The sequence below is a fragment of the Panthera pardus genome, unplaced genomic scaffold, assembly GCF_024362965.1.
Source record: "Panthera pardus isolate Hobbes unplaced genomic scaffold, ASM2436296v1 HiC_scaffold_8, whole genome shotgun sequence".
Lineage (NCBI taxonomy): Eukaryota > Metazoa > Chordata > Mammalia > Carnivora > Felidae > Panthera > Panthera pardus.
The window spans coordinates 6,617,991-6,624,169 of record NW_026527013.1 but is presented as its reverse complement, the minus strand read 5'-3'; the positions used below and the strand labels follow the sequence as shown (position 1 = coordinate 6,624,169).

The window sequence follows — 6,179 nt, the reverse complement described above, 5'->3', positions numbered from 1 at the left end:
CAACTTATTTGAATGCTAACTTTATCAAATACTAAACTTCCATATATACAAGGGATTGTTTCTGGAACCTCCATATCCCTCTTCAATTTGATGGGGTTTTTCCTCCCACAACAAACTTTAGAGAATCTTTTGGTGTATTATTTTTCCATATCCTCCTTTGTGGTTCATTCCCCCCACCCCCAGAAAAGTTCTTCTCTTTGAAATATTTTGCTTCCTTGTGAATTTGAGAACATCTCCACCATCCAAAAGTTATATTATGGTTCTATTCTAACTTTATTACATTGAATCAAATATTTGGGGTGAAAATGAGCTCTTTACAATATTGTGACCATTGATAAATACAGTATATTTGTATTTAATCATTGATTTTATTTCCTTTGTAATATTTTATCATTTTTTAAATTATCCATCACATTTGTTTTAGAATGTATAGATGTCATTATTGTCATTATTACCTTATTTCTGATTGCTTTGAGTTTATTTTCCTCTTTAAAATTTCTTGAGGGGCGCCTGGGTGGCTAAGTCAGTCGCGTGTCCGACTTCAGCTCAGGTCATGATCTCACAGTCCGTGAGTTCAAGCCCCGCGTCGGGCTCTGTGCTGACAGCTCAGAGCCTGGAGCCTGCTTCGGATTCTGCACCTCCCTCTCTCTCTGCCTCTCCCCCACTCACACTCTGTCTCTGTCTCAAAAATAAATAAAAACATTTTTAAAAATTAAAACAAAAAAAATTTAAAATGAAATTTCTTGAGGTGGGAGCCTAGATTATTGATTTCAGACATTTCCTCTTTCCTTTTTTCCCCCTAATGTTTACCCATTTTTGAGAAAGAGAGAGAGAGCACGAACAGGAGAGGGGCAGAGAGAGAGGAGGACAGAAGATCCGAAATGGGCTCTGCCCTGACAGCAGAGAGCCTGATGTAGGGCTCAAACCCAGGAACCATGGGACCATGACCTGAGCTGAAGTCAGATGTTCAACAGACTGAGCCTCCCAGATGCCCCACACCACCTTTTCTTTATTCTTTCATCCAACACTGTACAATTAGGTTGTTCCAACTTTGGCTATTGCAAAAACTGCTGCAGTGTGTTTTCTCAAATGTTTTCCTGGAACTTAGTGAGATTGAAAAAATCTTTTTCTTATATACATCAGCTAATGTCATGAATTACTTTCCTAAATTTCTAGAGTTTAAATATTTGCCACTTTATAGATAAATCTTGCCTAATTGTGATTTGTGTTGATATTAGTTCATTAATAATTTAAGAGTTTTCTCATCACATATTTTTCCATAACAGCTTTCTGTGTGTGTGTTCAGGGAGCTTGCGTATGATATGGGGATTCCCTAATTCTTGAATATGTAGTAGTGTTTTCTAGTAAACTTTTAGGATAGGAAGTGTCTTCCTAGGTCTGAGGCAGAGAGCAGAAAAATAATGTGATTGCTCTACTTAACTATATTCAAAGAAAACTGTAGTTTTATTTAATCATTAAAAATCTTTTTTAATGTTTATCTTTGAGAGAGACAGAGTCAGAATGCAAGTGGGTTAGGGGCAGAGAGAGAGGGAGACACAGAAGCAGAAGCAGGCTCTAGGCTCTGAGCTGTCAGCACAGAGCCCGACGCGGGGCTTGAACTCACGAGCCGCGAGATCATGACCTGAGCCGAAGTCGGACGCTCAACCGACTGAGTCACCCAGGCACCCCTTATTAAATCATTTTTTACATACTCATTGTTTATTTGTTAGAATGGCACATATTATTTTATTAGTGAAAAGAGAATTCAATAAATAATTTTAAAATAAGACGCTATTGAGAACTTCTAAGAAATATGAAAATTTTAGCAATTTGCTACCATCAATTTCTTCATTTGTTAAATGGTGAGAGAGATAATAGCATCTTCCTTACAGATTTGCTGTGAAAATACTCAGGAGTGATGTACCTAAAATGCTTATCAGGTACATTGGAAAGTAATGCTCTCTTCATTTTTCCACAAGGATGATTATAGCTTTTTTTTTAATGCTTGAAGATTGAAGTTTTCAAAATACATTCTATTGTTGCAAAGTGAATCATTTTTATAAATTCTCCTTACAGTTTGATGACCACTTTGAAATACAAATTTAGGCTTCTGGCCTTGTGTGCATGTGTGTGTGTCTGGCTATATGCCTATGTCTTAAATAATACTTAAAGCCTTGTAATGAAAAGCTACCCTCCTCATTCTTTTCTGACTCCCAGAAACAACTTCTTTAGTTTTCTGGTTGTACCTCTGTATTTCTAAATGAGCTCCTTATACAGTGGTTTCATTTTTCAGCTTTTGACTTTTTCTAATTACTTATCTGAAAAATAGCATGTAGTTCTCTTACATATCTTAGGACACAATCCCCTTGTCACAATTATTTAATGAATTAATACAAACCAAAATTCAACGTCTGTTTTATCACATAAATGTTTAGCACTTTATGACATGTGAATCCTATCCATTGATATGCCATGTAGGATAATATGAAGACATTTCTTGTTTTTTCTTTTGACCTTAAATTTTTTTTAAAGTTCATTCATTTTTGACAGACAGAGTGCAAGCGGGGAAGGGGCAGAGAGAGAGGGAAACACAGAATCTGAAGCAGGCTCCAGGCTCTACGCTGTCAGCACAGAGCCCAACGCAGGACTCTAGAACCCACCGTCCGTGAGATTGTGAGATCATGACCTGAGCTGAAGACAGACCCTTAACCGCCTGAGCCACCAAAACATCCCAATCTTTTGACGTTTTAAATGGTAAAATTCTCATTTCCTTTTCTTTTTTTCCTATCAATTCATCACTGGTTTATCCCTCTTCACCAGAAATTTAAGTCTCTTTTCAGTAGATCCAGATGCATGAGACGGTTTATCCATTTCTGTTGTTGCTTGGGGACATCCCTATTAGGCTTGAGCATATTACCTACGTGTTGGCGTTATTACTGAGGATGACCATTATACACAATGCTTGCTAGCTAAAATGTAACACGGGGATTTCTGGTCTACTGCACGTAGGCTTGGGAGGGGCGTGGGTCTCTTGGAATGTCCCGGGCCTGCGTAACCCGCCAGGGCCAGCCTTCCCAGGTGTTTTTGCAGTCCTTGCGGAATTCCGGAATTCCGTTATCTATACATTGTATACAAAGTTTAACAAAACAGTAGGACACATAACCCTTGCTGCTTATCTCTGATTTGATTTGTCTCTTGGGATTGTTCACCTTCAAGTCGTGCATCTTTTTAGCATGCCTGAAATGTTACACGCCCTCTGTACACAACAAGCCAGCCGAGATTTGTGATTGGCCTGACTCTGCAATAAATGAGAATACAAGTGAGGCGAACAGGATCTTGGTCTTCGTCTGCGAACGTTGACCTCCATGCCTTCTCCTCTTTCTTAGCAAACCGTGGAGTAATCTTTCATCCATCGGCGCAGGGTTTGCTGGCCATTCCCAGCATATATGCATATACACACTATATCTATAAAAATGGAAGATAAGAGGACGTCTATCTCTGGGCAAAGGACTGAGAGACCGTGCTGGGAGTGAGGGTATTTTACTGCCTTGTGAATGTATGACCTAGTACCCTCCCTGTCCCCTCAAAATTCTTAAAATGGCGCTAAGGCAAGTTGTAGAGAAACGAATATACGTATGGTCTCATTTTTAAATAAACACAGCAAACATGTACAAAAAATTAAAAGCCCTAAATATGGGCACGTCGTTCTACAGCGTTATGTGAGGCTGTGTGAACCTGCAGAAAGGACTGCAGAAAAGTTGTTTCTTGGGCAGCCTGCTGCTAGTACGGTCTAGGCACCCACGGGAAGCCCCGCCTCCAGCCCCGCCCCGGGAACTGATTTCCTCCCACTGTCCCGCCCACCCGCCGAGCCTATTCCAGCCACACCCCTGCCCCGGGAATTGGTTTCCCTCGGCTACAACCCCGCCCACAGCCACGCCCCGGAACCAGTCTCCGCCCACCTCCCCGCCCGCCGTCACCCCGTTCCCGCCCACAGCCCCACCCACGGACCTGAACTCGGCCCGTCTGCCTGGCGCCGCCCACAGCCCGCCCCTAGGACTGGTCTCCGTCCCTGGTGCTGACGCAGCCCAGGGCCGTGGGGCCCTCCCTCAGAGAGCTAGAAACCCTCGCCCCAGGCTGGGGTGCGCGGCCGTGGCCCCCGCCCGCCCCCACCCGGAGCCCCTAAACGCCCGTCTCCGCCGCGGCTCGACAGAGACCGGAACTGGGGCGAGAGGCGGCCAGCCCGAGACCGGAAGCGGAAGCGTGGGGCGCTGCCGTGGAAGGAGCCTGCGGGGCTGGCTGCGTGGGGTGCGCCGTCTTCTTCGCGCGGGACCGGCTTCACGTGGTATGTTTGGCCTCAGCGCAACGGGCCGGACTCGGTGCGCGGCGGGCAGTCCGGGGGGTCCGGTAGGCGCCCAGGGAGGGGCGAGGGCCGCGGGCATTCCCGGTCACGGGCTCTGGCGTCCCCGCGTCCCCCCGTCTGTAACCGGAGCCCCGTTTCCTCCCCGGGCTGTTGCCTCCGGTCAGTCCCAGGCTGCGGTTCCTCCCGACTCCGGGCGCCGCTGCCTCCTCCTTTGAGGGGTGATTTCCACCTCCCCCCTCTCCCCCAGAGGACTTTCAGCAATGTCTGGAGGCATTGTTTGGGTTGTACAAATGGGGGTGTGGGGAGGCCAGGGATGCTGCTGAGCATCCCACAGTGCACGGAACAGCCCCCCACAGCGAAGCGTTATCAACAGTGCCGGGGTCGGGAGATCTGCTCTAGGGCCTTAAAAGCTCTGAAGTCCTGATCAAAGTCAGCTGAGTCGCTTCTCGGCGCCCTTAAGTAACAAGCCCGTGTTTAAAGTGTCTGGAGTCACCGTAAAATCTTGATCCAGCCAGATGAGTTGAGCAAGTCACATGCACACCCAGCATGACACTGCTTTCTCCCACTTGGGGTGCAGATGGCTACGTGGAAATCAGGTAAATCCAGTCACGGCCAACGTTGACACTTTAAGTAAATGAAAACGAAACAAAGATGAATGGGTGGTCTTTCTATCCAAGAACGATTACTTCCTATCAAAAGGCCTCAAAAGCGGTCTTCGTGCCTTCTCCCCCCCGCCCCCCCCCCCCAGTCTGTGTTAAAACCAGCTTCGAGATCCCACCAGCCTTGAAGTGTGCCATCCTCCCTGATCCGTGGGTTTCTGTGTGACCAGGTGAGCACCGCAAGGACCTTGTCACAACAGGTGCCAGCAACCTCCGCTATGCAGAGGAGAGCTCTTAGTGGGTTTTCATGCTGCTCTGGTTGTAAACGCAAAGAGCCACTAAGAGGGAGGGTATCCTAAGAAAAATTATTTGTCTGTTTGATAGATTACGTTCAAAGGAAGGATACTGAGGTGCGTGTGGTTATGTGTGTGGAAATAAGGCAGTGAATGCACTTATATGCAAATAAGTACACATTAAACAAATATGTAAATGAGTGTAACCGTAGAGAAATGCAGACTTTCTTGCATTCCATAATACTAGAAATTTCAGGATTTTATATAGAAACATAAATATATACATTTTTTACATGTACATTAAGGTTACAAGACATCCCACTAAAGATAAGCAGGACTACTCAGCCACAGTCCTTAGACCCATTCGGTTTGACCTCTCAAGCCCTACAGATCCTCCACAGAGGTTCAAAATATAGGCACATGGTGGTGTGGGGGGGAGTGCTTAGGACTTCTTCCTGTTAGTAATTAATTTAAAACCGAATTGACCAGCAACAAGATGTATTTTGAAGAAGTGATTTTCATTTCTTTATTTACTTAATGAGATTTACAATTATTTGGGGGAATATACAGCAACTTGTAGGTCGCAGGTTAGGGCACTAGTTTCCACAAAGATTGCCCTCTCTACCTTGCCTTTTGGTGGACAAGGAATTAACTTTATTTCTTCAAACTTCTCTGAGATAACAGTCTGGCGATTCACATCATAGAGGATTCTGTTAAGTAATCTATTTAAGTGTTAGGTTTTACTAATTACATGTATGCGTGCGTGTCCCTTTTTTGTTCTCGCTTTCCTGTAATGTTCTGGAGGGGGGATGTTTGTTTGTCACGCAGTAGGTATCCTTTGAGTGCACAGTTTATGGCGACCAACCATCCTTGTGTATTGGAGAGTAAGAGGATTGCCAGGATATAGGACATTTAGTGTTCAAACCG

The 6,179-nt window shown here is 45.0% G+C and overlaps 1 protein-coding gene across 2 annotated transcripts in view; it reads left to right on the top strand.

The window, feature by feature from the left end:
• Positions 1-4,007: 4,007 nt before the first annotated feature.
• LOC109254168 (zinc finger protein 558-like) overlaps positions 4,008-6,179 on the top strand; it is a 100,259-nt gene continuing 98,087 nt past the window's right edge. For both annotated transcript variants that reach the window (XM_019427861.2, XM_053896653.1), the window contains exon 1: positions 4,008-4,342. The gene's annotated coding sequence lies outside the window, so the exon portion shown is untranslated. The remainder of the gene's footprint in view (positions 4,343-6,179) is intronic.